Genomic DNA, 15,158 nt, shown 5'->3' with positions numbered 1-15,158 from the left:
TCTGATTCTTTTTTAATGGGCCTAAATAGGACCTGAATAGACATTTTCCCAAAGACATACAAATGGTCAACAGGTACATGAAAAGGGGCTCAACACCACTACTACCATGGAAACACAAATCAAAACCCCAGTGAAGTATCACCTCATACTTGTCGCAATGGCTGTCATGAAAAAGACAGGAGATGAGTGTTGGCAAGGCTATGGAGGAAAGGGAACCTTTATATACTGTTGGTGGGACTGTAAATTGTCACAGCCAGTATGGAAAACAGTAGAGAGTTTCCTAAAAAAAAAAGAACTACCATATGATTCAGCAATCCCACTTCTGGGTATATATCCAAAGGAAATGAAATCAGGATCTTGCAGAGAGGACAGCACTCCCATGCTCACTGCCGCATTTTTCACAGTAGCCAAGATACGGAAACAGTGTAGTATCTGTCAGTGAGTGAATGGATGAGAGAAGATGTGGGACACACACAGAACACTACTCAGCTGTGAGAAAGAAGGATATCCTGTTTGCAACAACGTGGATGGACCTTGAGGGCATCATGCTATGTGAAATAAGCCAGACACATTTAAAAAATACTGTATGGTTTCACTTACAGGCAGAAGAAAAAAAAATAAAATAAAATTTATATAAACAGAGAAGAGAAGTGTTTACCAGGAACTGACTAGTGGGGAAAATAGGGAGAAGTTGGTAAAAGGGCACAAACTTTCAGTTGTGAGTAAGTTCTGAGGATCTAATGTAGAACATGGTGACTGTAGTTGTTAACACTTTTGTATAACTGAAATTGTACCCCTTCAGCAAACTTAAATGTTCCTACATGAAAGATGTGAAGTAACATGTGTATAATTAGGTAGATAGGGAATCCTTTCACAATTTATACCTATATCAGGTCATCGAGATGTATACTTGAAAATCTTACAATTTCATTTGTTAGCTATGTTTTAATAAAGCTGAAAAAAAAATCAACATTCTGTGGGAGAATGATGGCAGACTACTCCTATTCTGCCATCCTGCTGATATCGCTTTTTAAAAACATTTCAGACCTGGATCAGGCAGCTTAACCACTCAGATCTGAGACAGTGCAGGAGCCTCGGTGACCTGCCAGTCATGGGTCAGAGACCTTCCCTTTGCATTTAGAATGATCTGGATTTCAGGCAAGACTTTTGGCGATCTTCCCTGCCTACCTAACCACTCCTCCACACTCTCCTTGGTCTCTCTTCTGTTCCTTGCCCAGAACAAGCCCTTCCCTGCCTTCTGTTTTCCTTAGATCTGAAATGCTCTGACCCCAGAGGTCTGTGGCTCTCCCATCAAACCTCATCCTCAGATGTAATGTAGGGCCTACGCCCATCCCGCCCACACACACATGCACCATGACATACATGAAAATCTCCTATTTGGATAGCCATTTGCTTGTTCACCGTTTGTCTCTCACACCTGTAAATCCCATGCGGCCAACGACAATATTTGTTCAATGCCACATGCCCAGACCCCACACACAGTAGGCTCTCTGGAACTGGGTGCTGGATGAAAAGACTAATGTCTAAGTTTCATATACTTAAGTGACATAGAGAACAATGGATTCATCCAGAATGCACAGAAAATTAATCGTTTCCTAATATTTAGCACTTTTTTTTTTGAGAGGGCATCTCTCATATTTATTGATCAAATGGTTGTTAACAACAATAAAATTCTGTATAGGGGACTCAATGCACAATCATTAATCAACCCCAAGCCTAATTCTCAACAGTCTCCAATCTTCTGAAGCATAACGAACAGGTTCTTACATGGTGAACAAGTTCTTACATGGTTAAGCACTTTTTTTTAAAGCCAAACAATTCTGAGACCAGAGAAACCTTCCTCGGTCCCATATGGCTCAGTTTGGTCACTTCTAATTACCCAGAAGTGTATCCCAGCCTGCCTTCTACAGAGAGCCAGTTCCCCGTGCTGTACAAAGCAGTAGGGCCATTACTCCCAAGAATCCCAGAGCCTGCCAGGCTGTTACCGCCCTCTGGCATCCTGCAGTCACCCCTGGCCCTCCTGCCTGTAAAAGGCTTGCTGTTGTGGCCCAACAGGTCCTTGGGGACAGGTAAGAGCAGGGAGGCCGGCCAGCCGCCGTTTACAAGCCAAATGTGGAAGACTTCTCCAGGGAGTCTGTTTGACAAGGTAAGTAACGGAGCACGTGCAGCTCGGCCAGTCGTAGCCAGAGCTTCCTGCTGGCCGGGGTGTGTCCTGCTAACACGCTCAGGCTGAGGCCCCTCCCCGTCTGGGCTTCCCCAGGTACACCTGCAGCAGCGCAGCCCTCCCTGACCCTCTGCACACTTGCAGAAGGTCCTTCCTTCCGTAGCTGGCCCGTGGACACCTCTCCCGGCCCCAGCAGGGACCAACACCGCCCAGGGGTGTCCAGCCCCTCGGGGAGTCATGAACTGGGGGTCCCAGACCCCACTCCTTCCCACCTCCCAAAGCCCACAGCCTCTCCACAGGGCCAGTCGCATTTGCCCTTTTTATCCCTGTTCACATCAGACTTGGCAGCGACCCCCGGTCTCCCACTCGCCAGACCTGTGAGGCTCTGTGAACCCCACTTTGTGTCCACACAAGTCCCCAACGCCGCTTCTCCTTTGCTGTCTGCTTCTCACACCCCCCCGTGAACACAGTCCCCACATCCTCAGCCTGTGTTTTCCCTCAGCAACCCTCTCTGCCCCCCAGGCGCCTGCTTCCCTCCCAGACCTCTGTGACAAATGATCACAAACTGAGTGCTTGAGGCAACAGGAATCCAGTACCTTACAGTTCTGGAGGTCAGAAATCCAAAACGGTCTGCAGGGCCCCGGGTCCCTTCTGGGGGCTTCAGAGAAGCCATTCTCTGGCCTGGGGCCGCTCTGCCCTCAAGGCAGGCAGGCGCACCCCCCGCCCCTGCTCCTGGCCTCACAGCTCCTCTGACTCGCTGACCCCTCTTTTATAAGGAGCCTGTGATTATACCGGAATCACCTGGATCGTCCTGGGTAATCACACCTGCAAAGTGTAAGGCAACCTGCCATATAACGTAACGTCCTCGAGTGCCGGAAATTAGGACGTGGACATGGGGGCGCAGTGCCCCCTCAGGAGGGAGCTTCATGTTTCCCACCGGCCTTACATATCACTGGGCTCTGGGAGGAGGCGTCTTCCCCTTCTGGATGGTTCCCCACCCCAGGCCACGGTCCTCGTTTCCTGGTGCCTCAGCTCCCGGGTGGGGCACTTTCCTCAGCTCTACTCCTGTCTTCATTATGGGCCATGCCATCGGACGACCCTTTCCCATCCAACTTCTGAGTTTCCTAAATCTCATCCTGTGATTTCTGTCCTCCTCCTTCAGCCACCATACCCTAGAGCAGATGTTCTCAAACCTTAGTGCATATCAGAAAGTCCGGGGAGCCTGTTAAAACATGGCCCGTGCTCAGGAATGCTGCTGCAGCAGGTCTGGGGTGGAGCCAGAGGACCCACACCTCTAACAAGGTCCCAGGGGAAGCCCTGCTCCTGGTGCTGGGACAGCACATGGAACCCCAGCCCCTGACCTTGGAATCTGCATGACTGGGGCCTCCCTGTCTGTCCAATTCTAAGCGCCCCATGCTCTGACTTCTCTCCAGCACCTCAAACCCATAACCCTACATCCCACCAGCGACCTGCCATCCTTGGTCCCTGTAACCTTCCCACTGTCGCCTTCCCCCCTTTCCCAGCTTACATCCCATGGCCAACCAGAGTCCTGGTCCAAGCTGGTTAAACCCGGGGCTGTTTCCCCCGCACCGGTGCCTGTGGGTGTGGCCACAGGAATGCCAAGCACACTGCCCAGCGACCCTCCCTGGGGTTCTCATGGCGGCCTGACATGGAGTCCACCTCTCCCACTCTGTCCACCCTCAACTTGGGGTCCCGATGACGTTCACGTCACCTCCCTCCCTCAACTCCCAACCCTCCCATGGCCTTGCTTCCTAGTCGGGGAAGGGAAGCGGCTGGAAGACCCGCTGGGAGCGCCTAACCCCACATCTGCACCTCCCGGCTGGCTCGCCGGCTGCCTCCTGACACCCTCAGTAAGGGTCCCCCGAGGCCGTCCTCCACTCCCTCTCACCTTCCCAACATTGCCCCAGCTTTCTCCCTCTTCTGCCCATCAGGTTTCCTTCTGTGCTACATAATTGCAATAAGAACACACGCATGCAATTCTTTCTCGTACCTTAGAAGTAACTGTTCATCCCACAGGCACCATCAGCTACCGCCTTATTTCTCTGTTCTCCTTTACAGCCAACATCTTGATGAACTGTGACATCCACTTTCTCCTCTCCCTCCGCCTCCCATTCTCTCCTGAACTGCCCCCTTCAGTGTCCACACCCCCGACACCACCTCATCAAGGTCACCAAGGCCCCCAGTTGTTGTGAAGTCCAGCGGTCAGCTGCCCCTCATCACCTCCCTGGCCTGGTCAGCAGCACCAGCCAGCTGAGCTTTCCTTTCCTGATATGCTTCCTTCCCGGGGCTTCTGTGGCCCCCACACGCCGGGCTCTGTTTCTCCACTGGCCTCTCCTCGGCCTCTGTTGCTGGTTTCTCCTCATCTGCCCGGTGATGGACCAACTCCCAGGCTCAGCGCTCGGACCTCCTTCCTGTCTGCGCTCATTTCCCTGGTGACCCCATCCGATCTTTAAATACCGTACTTGTACACAGGACTCCCAGACTTCAGTCATGTGCGTGGATCCCTCCCCTGCCTTCCAGACTCAATTATCCACCTGCCTGGCTGACAAAATCCACTTGGAACTCAGGGAGGCTTCTGGCCTCAGACAGTGAGGAACGGAGGCCCTCAGTCAATGGCCTGTGAGGAGCTGAATCCTGCCAACAGCCGCCAGTTTTGCCTGGAAGTGGTCCCTGCCCCAGTCGAGCCTTGAGAGGACTTTGGCCCCAGGTTGACACCTTATCACAGCCCCATGAGAAACCCGGAGTACAGGACCCAGTTAAGCTGCTCCTGGATTCCCAACTCACAGAAACTGTGAGATAACAAATGTGTTTTAAACTGCTACATTTTGAGGTAGTTTGTTATACAGCAATGAATGACTCACACACACACACACAGAGGTCAGGTAACCAGCCTGAGGTCACACAGCTTGTTGGAAGGGAGTTAAGATCCAAGCTCAGACCCTCCCCTAGAGTTTGCACTTTCAATCTTGAAACACACCCCCTCGCAGAATGTACTGCATCTTGTGTTATGATGGACATTTCCACCAACATCTCCACCAAGCAGGTGGACACGAGGCTGACCCTGCTCCTAGCAGGCTGGTGAGCCTGCCCACCTCTCTCCTAATTGGCCTCCATGCCAGCACCCATACACTCAGCTGCCAGACATTGGTACCAAAGCTCAAAGCAGCCCCCCTTGTCCTTACATTTAAAGCCCTGTGACGACCCCTTCATGGGACCTCCGGGTGCAGTGACCAGGCCCTGCCCATCCCTGCACCTCCCAGAGCTGGTGTCCGCATTTCGCTGCACAAAGGCCGAGCTCCAGGACTCACTGCCTGTTACCAGCTCCCAACCTTCTCTGCACCTGGGTCCTTCCTCCGGGGGGCTGCCCCACTCCCACACCTCATCATGGGATTCTGGAGGTCCCCCCTTCTGCCCGCCCTTTGGACACCTTGGTCAGCCCCTCCCTTTTATCTTCACTCTCCCTCTCTCCTGGCCCCCAAACAATAGCATTAAAATGGGCTGGGTGTCCCCTGTCTAAATCAGCCAGAAATACAAATAGAAGGAAACATCAGCTCCACTGCCGCCTCGGGCCTGTGGCCCGCCTCTCCCCACCCGTCCCAGCCAAGGGTCCAGAAAGAGCCGCTGATGCATCTTGTCCCTGCTTCCTCAGCTCTTCAGCCCTCAGCTGCCGTCTCGGAGCTTCTGCCCCCACCGCACGGCTGAACCCACGGCCAGGGAGGCCCCCAGGCTGAGTCAGGGCGACCCCTTTCCCCGACTCTCTGCAGCGCTTGGCACTGTTGAGTTCCCTCCCCCACGCGAGCTGTCTCCTTGTTCTGGGGCTCAGATGACCCACCTACCCGGTCCTCCTGCTGCCTGCAGCCCATCAGCCCCTCTCCCCCCGCGGCTCCAGCGGAGGCTCCCAGGCCTCAGCCTCAGGTCCTCTTGTCCGCTCATCCACCCCGGGGCCATTAATGCCCACGTTCCTTTGCCCCAGCTCAGTCCTCCTCTTCCCCACGGACACCCGAGTAGGTGTGCTAGAGGCCCTTCACGCTGTTGTACTCACACTGGAGCTCCCCCTCCTTCACGCCTGCAACCACCTGTTCTCCTCCTGCAAACTCCTCTCAGAAATGGCATCGCCATCTGCCCTGTGGCCAAACCTAGAACCCCAGGGTTCAGCCTCCGTTCCCCTCCCCCTCCCCAGCCCACCTGGCTACTGGTCACCCTCTGCCACCCTCCGTCTCCAGACCCTGCTGTCCTGTTTGGGTCTATGCCTCTTACACGCTTTCTCCCTAGACTGTCTTTCTTCCCCCCGAGAAGGGCAGCTCCTGAGGCCAGTCTGTCCAGCCCACAGCTGCGCCCAGTGACTAGAAGGGTCAGGCCTGTGGTAGGCATTCCAATACTGGGCAAATGAACATTTTACCATCAGTTTCTCTGGAATTCTTGGCTGCACCCTGCTTTCTGAGATGTCCCTCCAATGTAACCCAGCGATGGTCTGGAGGGGGTGCTAGGGAGACATAAACTTTCCTCTGCATTTGACCCAAATCACTCCTTGGGTGTCCAGGCTGGAAAAAAATACAGAGAACACACAGCAGCAGGAGCACCGAGCCAGGGAAGGAGGCATCGAACAGCGTGCCCACATCCTAACCCTCAACCCTGTGGAGGTGTCACCTTACATGGCAAAAGGGACTTGGCAGCAGTGATGAAGTCAAGAGCCGAGAGATGGGGAGAGGATCCCAGATCATCTGGGTGGGCCCGATGTCATGACACAGGTCCTTGGGGCGGGGTGGGCAGGAGGATCAGAGAAGGACATACGCGAGGGAAGCAGAGGTCAGAGCAATAGGAACCAGGGACCGTGGGCAGCTTCTGGAGGCCGGAGAAGGCAAGGGACAGATTCTCCTGTGGAGCCCCCAGCAGGGACCAGCCCTGCCGGCATCGTGACTGTAGGACTACTGACCTCCAGAAATGTCAGATAATACATGTGTATCGTCTCCAGCCATTAAGTTGGTGGTGATTTGTGGTGGCAACAACAGGAAACTAATATAAAAAGTGATACTTATGCTTCCCTAGCAACCTACCAGGTGGGTGCCAGTCACTGCACGATGTCATTGTTATGGGAGGAAAATTCATACGTTGAAACCCTGATCTCCATGTGATGGTGGGGGAGGCGGGGCCGCTGGCAGGTGCTGCGGTCCTCAGGTGAGCCTCGGGGTGGGATCGCGGGCCTCAGAAAAGGGCCCCCTTGTTCCCCTCCCGCCATGTTGAGGACACAAGCCAGACGAGGCCCTCACAGAAGCTGACCGTGCTGGCACCCTGACCTCACACTTCCAGCCAGACTGTGCAAAATAAATTTCCGTTGTTTATAAGCCACCTGGTCTGCAGTCATTTGCTAGAGCAGCCCAAACGGCCTAAGACAGCCATCACGGTATTCGGCAAAGCAGGCGCTCCTAGTATTTCGGTTTTACCCATTAGGAATGGAGGCAATGAGAGGCTAGGTGGCTTCCCCAGGGCCATGCAGCCGGTTCCTACAGAGCCAGGCTGCAAACACAGCCTGGTTCTAATGCCCACATTCTCCCCACCAGTCACATTGCTTCTCCGGTGCATTTCCACCTCTCTGGGCTTCAGTTTCTCCGTGTGTCACATGACTCGATTTGATTAGATCAGCTCTTCCCCCAAACATGCTGTGTGAGTTGTTTAGTAGGGGCTATGGGGGAAATTAGGGGAAGCGAGTTTATGGGAAACATCTTTGAAAGTGCTGAGTCGAAGTTAGAAATCCTTTTCTGCTTTTGCTGCAGGCCTTCTCAGAGCCTGTAAGGGGCTGAAGAATGCTGTGACTGTTTGAAAGGTGGACAGTGTATGGAGCATTTCCTAACTCACTAATAGATGGGTCCATTTGGAGTGCACATTGCTCAGAACAAATTTTGGGGACCTGTCAATATGAAATGCTGACCTAGGTGACCTTGAAGCTCTCCTCATTTATGAAGGGCCAGGGTTCTCTGAGCTATAACCGTGAGCAGGTCTGATGCTGATCCTCATTGGGCCAAAATGTGCTCTTGAGAGGGAGGCCCGGGCAGAGGGCTGTGGTAGCCCAGCCCTCCCCTGCGAGTTCCCCATGGCTGCTGTAACAGATCGCTACAAGCTTTCGGTTTAAAACAGTAGTTATCATCTTATAGTTTGGGAGGTCAGAAGTCTCCCTGGGTTGCAATCAGGGTGTTGGCAGGCCAGGCTCCCTCTTGGGGCTCCAGGATTTTCCTGTCTTTTCCAGCTTCTGGGGGCCGCCCGCGGTCCCTGGCTCTCAGCCCCTTCCCCCAGCTTCAAAGCCCGCAGTGGGGAGCGCTTCTGGCTGCACCCCTCCAACACCGACTCCCCCGCCTCCCCCCGTCCACTGCCAGGGCCCTTGTGGTGACACTGGGTCCACCTGGATACTCCAGGCTAGTCTACCTATCATTAGGCCACCTGATTAGTGACCTTAATGCTAAACGCAGCCTTACCTCTCCCTTGGCACATGACAAGCTCACAGGATTAGGGCTCGGGCGTCTTTGGGGGGCATTACTCTGCTTACTTTAACTCCTTTGCTCAAGTCTGAACTCAGCACAGTGACATTCCACCTACTGTGCTGGTTACACACGCACGACAGCTCTTAGATGGAGGGGTTATCATCACCCCAGCCTCACAGCTCAGAGGTGTGAGTTCACCTGCCAGAGGCCACGCAGCAAGCCAAGCCAGTACCCAGGTCCACCTGCATGCCTCAAGAGGTCCTGCTCCTGGCTGCCATGGAGGTGGGCATCTGCCACCCACATGGGCCACCCCTCGCCCTGGAGACTCACAGCCTCCGGGTGTTTCATGCAGAGGAATGCAGCCGGTTCCTACAGAGCCAGACAAAGGTGAGTGACCCCAGTTCTCTGAGCCTCAGGGAGGCCCCAAGTTCTTCCCCAGGTCCTCCCTGACCTGGGCCTTCTCTGCCTGGCATCTGGAAGGATCCAACTTGAGAACACACCTGGTACAGAGAACCTAGTCAAGCCTTATTGACCCTAAGTCAATGGCTGGTGGCCCGTAGCTCTGAGCTGCACTGAGTGGCTAGGGGTGAGCCGGCGATTCTCCTGACTGCATTAAAAAGCTGTGGACGACAAATCTGACTGAGAAGGGAATTTGCACCTGTTGAGTGCCCAGGCCAGGTGCTCTCATACAGTTTGCTCACATAATCCATCCAAAGCAACCACTGAGACTCCTAACACCATTGTCCTTACAGCACAGCTGGGGAAACTGAGGCCTGGATAACTATAATGAGAGGTCTCGTCATTCATTCATGCACCCAGCAAATATTTACTGATGCTGACTGTGTACCTAGAACAAGGTGTTTGGTACATAGCAGTGGACCTTCATTCTAGCAGGAGGGACAGACTGTGAACAGTAAACACAGAGGAGATGGAGGTCAGTAACAAATGCCATGAAAGAAAGTAGCAGGATAGGAGTCCAGCAGGTGGGGAGCAGGAAGGGTGGCTGGTAGTGTTACATGACCGTTTATGATAAGCCTGGCACCATGTTAAGCCTGTCCCAGGAATGGTGTCCAGGAATTGAAGCCACTGTGCAAGGCAGGTGTCTCGTCTTGTTTCAGGCAAGGTGGGAGGCTCGGGGAGGACCCTGCTGATGACCACACATGTGAAATGGAGAGGTTAGGGTCTGAACCCCGGTCAGCACTCGCCCAAGGTAGATGGGCTCACCACCCCTACCCTTGCCTTGGGGTGCTGCCCATGAGTCTCAGAACTTTGGGGTACGGTGCTACAGTGAAATGCCCCCACGGGATATCCTCATTTGCCAATCAAGAGAGAGGAAGGGGAGCAGGTGCTTCCTAAGATGGTTGGGAAAGAACTGGTCAAGGAGATTTGTTTTTAGGGTCTAAAAACCTGAATCTGGCCATAAACATGAGTGTGGAAATGCATGTCTTCTTCATGAGCATATTATGAGCCTTAGAAATCCTACTTCCTTCCCCAGCCAGGCAGGGTGGGAGATGGGCTTCCCCTGTCGCCTAAGACCCCCCAGTGTACCCCTAAGTGAGTACAGTTGTGGGGCTTCTGTTTTTAGAAACATTCACGTTACCATGACATTAAATACTTTCCATCCTAATAAGCTTCCCCACCCCCCAAACATCTGACTGTGAAGAGATATATTCTCTGGGCTCAGCCAAGGCTAAGTTTGTGCAGAAATTTCGAATGCAAGGAGCACTTCCTGCCTCTGGGGGACGGAGGAGGGCCTCTGGGTGGAGCCCTACTGCCCCCTAGAGGTACGGATCCCAGGCCGGGCTAGGGATGCTCGGGCGGGGGCTCTCCTGGGCCCCCAGCAAGGGCAGCTCCTCGGGCAGATTCTCTGCTTGCCTCTGGTTCTGCTCCAGCACAGCCTTTACCCTGACCGCAGCCCGCCTGCTGAGTCAGTCCTGGGCCCTGCGGCTGAGTCTGGTCCCTGGACCGGGGGCTGAAGGACTCAGCTCTGCCCAAAGGAGTGGCCCACAGGCGTGGGCACTTCTGCCAGGCCTCCCTGAAGACCTTAAAGCCCCCAGACCTGAAGAGAACAGGGTGTCCCACGCCCCCTCATCTCATTCAAATAAATCTGACATTACGCTGGAAGATAAGAGTAAGGAAGTCCAAGCTGTTTTAGAGTCATGTTCTGTTTTTTTTTTAATAAATAGCCCCCCAGTTATTGACACAATATTTTTTGGTGCATTGCTCTGCTCGTGCGCTAATAATGTTAACATGTAAGCTTTCTTTTTTAATATTGCTTATTGAGCGAGTCTTAGGCACTCTGCAGTTCTGAGGTCTACCCGTGGGTTCACTCTGGAGTCCTCAGGACAGCTCCACGAGGCTGTTGATGGAGTCCTTGTTTTACATATGAGGAAACCGAGCACAGAGAGATTAAGCAACTTACCCAAGATCACACAGCTAAGAAGTGAGGGGGAGGTTCCAACCCGGTCCTTCTCAGCATCCAGGGCCCAGCTGCTGTGTGGTGTCTTCCAAGAAGCCTTCCCTGACCTCCCTGGCTAGAGCTGGCCTGCCCCACCCTGCCCCTGACCCCACTGGTCCAGCCCCTTCTTGTTCCCTTTGCAGCTCTACCTGGTGGTGGTTGGTTTTGGTGGGTCTGCCTTCCCCACTGAAAAGTCAGCTCCATGAGGGCGGGCATTGGGGTGAAGGGTTTGTTTCATATCCCCAGAGCACAGCAGTGTGTCTGGACCATGGTAGGTGTTCCCTCAATATTTGTGGAATGAATGAATCAACAAGTGAATGAATGACCGTGTACAGTTCCTATTCTCAAGAAGCTCCCACTCAGTGGGGAAAGCAGAACTTACTGACTATAGCAGGTTGAACGGCGCCCCCAACATCCACCTGGGATCTATGAACATCAGCTTATTTGGGAAGAGGGTCTTTGAAGATCTAATTAAGTTAACGATCTCAAGATGAGGTCATCCTGGATCATGTGGTGGGCCCTAAAGCCAATGACAAGCATCCTTATAAGAAGAGGAGACATAGACACAGAGGAGAGGGAATGTGAAGCCAGAGGCAGGGACTGGGGTCCTGCTGCCATAAGCCGAGGAGGCCCGCGAGCCCCCGGAAACTGGAAAAGCACTGAAGTGTGGCCCCACTGAGCCCCTGCAGGGAGCACGGCCCCGCCGACACCTTCGTTTGCGACTTCTGGCCTCCAGATCTACAAGAGTATAAATTGCTGTGATGTCTGTGTACAAGTAACACCATCTCGTCAAGTCTGCGATGGTGACTGACGGAACACCTTTCCACTCCCTTTCTTTTGACACACTTGCGCTCCTTAGATAGCATCCAGCTTGGAACAATTCACATTGTTCCCTGGGGCAGGATTCATTGCTCTGAGTTCCAGCCATAATACTCGGATTGTGCACACAAGTGGTCGTCCTGCATGTGGACCCTTTCTGCTTACCACTATAAATAAGTCTCCCTAAGCACAAAGCTGTGTGCAGATCTGTGCACCCCGTGGCCTCCCAGGACAAGCTTCTATAGGTAAGAGCCCCTCAATAAGTCTCTGAATTCCACTGGACTTGTCAGCCTCTTTCTTTGGTCTCACAGTGCTACCAAGTGAAACATGTGGTTTTAGGCCACTCGGTTTGTGGCAATTTGTTACAGCAGCTCTGGGAAACCAATACATCGGCCAACCACAGATGGGGTTATCAATATTCAATATTCAAACAGCCCAGAACGGGCACTAGGGGGCGCCATCCACTGAGCTGCTCCTGTGCCAGCTCAGGCACCCGTGCCTTTGGGGCCACCTGCCACTCACCCAGTCAGAAATGCCAGATGCCATGACTTTCTTCTAGTGTCACTGATGCTACTGTAACCAGACCTTCACATCCTAGTCTAAACTACCTTTAGGATTTCCTAGAATTCCCTTTCCCTCAGCTCCCACCTCTGCCAAATGGAGCAACTCCCTGCACACAGGTATAAATAACTCATCTGAATGCACGGGTACCCTCTTCCTTCTGCCCTCTGAGCCCTCCGGGCCCAGCTCCAGAGGCGCTGCACGAGGAATGTCCCTACTCCCCTGGCTGGAAGGGATTTCTCCCTCTCTGGTTGTCTTAGCCTTAACCTTCCACATAGACTGTGCACTTCAGGGCAAATGACTGCTTCAGGCTCACTGTCTCGCGTGCCATCTGCCACACAGTAGAGGTGGAGCGCATAATGAAAACAGAGTCCCGTCCTTGGTCAGCCACGGCTTCCTGCTGCCCAGCCCTGTCCCTACCTCGTGCAGCGAGTGCCTACCTCCTGCTCCCCTTTCCCGTCAACACTGACCTCTGACCCCATCACAGCCGGCTCGCCACGTCTGACCTCCTTCTCCTGCACCCCCATCAGGTTCACACCTTGTACAACAGCACTGATCACGCTTTGCCTTGGGGCTGCATGCCCCTAGTGGGGTATCTGACTACCCTGCGGAAACTCCAGTGGGACCTTCCTGACTGGAGGTCGTGAGCACGAAAGGCAGAGGCTCGGTGCGATTCCCTTAGAAACCGCACGGTCTCTAGTAGGTGCTCAATCACATCAGCTAGTGTCGTACACGGTGGCAGTGATGACAGCCGTGACTATCTGTCATCATCGTCGCTCCCAGCTGGCCCGGGCCGATACGTGTGTCCTGGGGGCATGACGGGGGCCAGCGTCCTGACTCTGATTCAGGCCAGAGCGCGGCCGACTGCGCTGTGGGCAGGCCTGGGCACAGGCCTGGCCGGCATCCACTCAGCGTCCCTTCTCATTCTAAGTCGGTTTCTGTGGTGCTGCAAGATGTTTTCAAAATGATGCGAGCATATTTCTGAGGTCAACTGCTAATCAGAAACGACTCCCAGACGGTGCCCTGGTTTAGAAAGAGAGGAAGAAGAGACGCAGTGAGTCATCATCCAAGCCCTCTGAATGAAACAAAGACACGACAAACTCTGCTTTCCTCTTGCACCAGAACAGATTACCTCAGCCCCGCAGAGGCGCAGCTGGAGGGAATTAGAGGGGATCTCGGGTTCCCCGAGATGGCGAAGACAGCCGACCTGCCCTGACTCATGGGAGAACGACAGAGGGGTGGCCAACAGGGGCAGAGTCTTGAATCCGCATGGGGGCCTGCAGCCAGGCTGTAGCCCCAAGAGGCTGGCAACCCAGCATGAATGGGTTAGGGAAGCCAGCAGGCCGAAGGGTGGCAGATCTGGGGAGCAGTCAGGGACGGAGCACACAGAGATCCCAGTGCTCCGATCCCACCCCGCCATGTCTTCCAGGGAGCTGAGGGTTGGCCAGGCCTGGAGAGGGTTTCACAAATGTCCATGATGGCCCCAGAGGTGGCTGGATTCGCAGTGCCAGTAATCCCTCTCCTGGAGAATCCAACTCCCTTACCCTTGGGGACGGGGCAAACACCACCACCCTGGAATCTTGGGGCTCCATTTGGAATGTGGTGTCAGCCAAGGTTGTGAACTTGGAAGATGTTGCCAGACTTTTCCCGGGATGGGAGGGAAGCTTGACAGGACAGAACCGAGGTGTCAGGCTGAGCAGGTGGCTGGAGGCGGGCTCCAGACCCTACAAGGACTGTCCTTCCAAAATTGGTAACTCCCCTTCAGGATGGCCAGGGAATGCGTCAAATTTAGAGAATTCATTTTTTGGGAAATTGAGTAAGTTTCTAAAATGACAGCAATAATATATGCACATGGTAAAACTGATTTTCAATAATAAAGAAAAGTGTTAGCTGCAAATGAAGACAAGTATCTCAGGATAGTAATAATCTTGGGTGGGGGGAGAGTCTGACACAAAACATCTTTTTCCTCTACCAGGGTACTAGCAAGCCCACTCCCCACTGGGGTCAATCCCTGGGTTGGTTTTTCTAGTTTTTCTGATGGTAAAGTTTACCTTTAATGATATGTCTACTTCCTCCTTCTTGATTTGTCAACTTTAGATGGTATTGAATAATTCCTTCCATGGAAAGAAAAGGACATTAATGTGGTTACTCTGACTTCTGTCTGTTCTTCCCCCTTCCCTCCCATGCATGTTGGTTAGATTATTTTTACTTTGTGGATTGTGAGGTTAATATGTCTCAGTTCAAATCAGCCCTCTGCCATGTCTTGCTGTGTGACTTTGGGCAAGTTACTCAACCTCTCTGTGTTCCAGTTTCCTCATTGGTAAACAGGGAGATGATAGCTTCTGCTTCATAAAGTTGTCAGGAAGATTAAATATGTTAATGCATGCTGAGTGCCCAGAACAGTGCCTGCTATATAGTAAGTCTCAGTACGTGTTAGCTATTGTCTCTAGCTGTACATGTTAGCTATTGTGTACTAGGATTTAGAACTAAATCTTTGAACTCTCAATAGGCTGACTCTCAAAACTGAAAACAAATAAACAGCATTTACAGACGGCCAAGTAAAAAGTATTCACTTAGTATGAATGGGTTCGTGGAGAAGGAAATGCGATCCTGAGTTATAAACACTTGAAGCGTTCTTTGC

The sequence above is a fragment of the Manis pentadactyla genome, chromosome 5 (genome assembly GCF_030020395.1).
Source record: "Manis pentadactyla isolate mManPen7 chromosome 5, mManPen7.hap1, whole genome shotgun sequence".
Classification (NCBI taxonomy): domain Eukaryota; kingdom Metazoa; phylum Chordata; class Mammalia; order Pholidota; family Manidae; genus Manis; species Manis pentadactyla.
Note: the sequence above shows the minus strand (reverse complement) of the source record.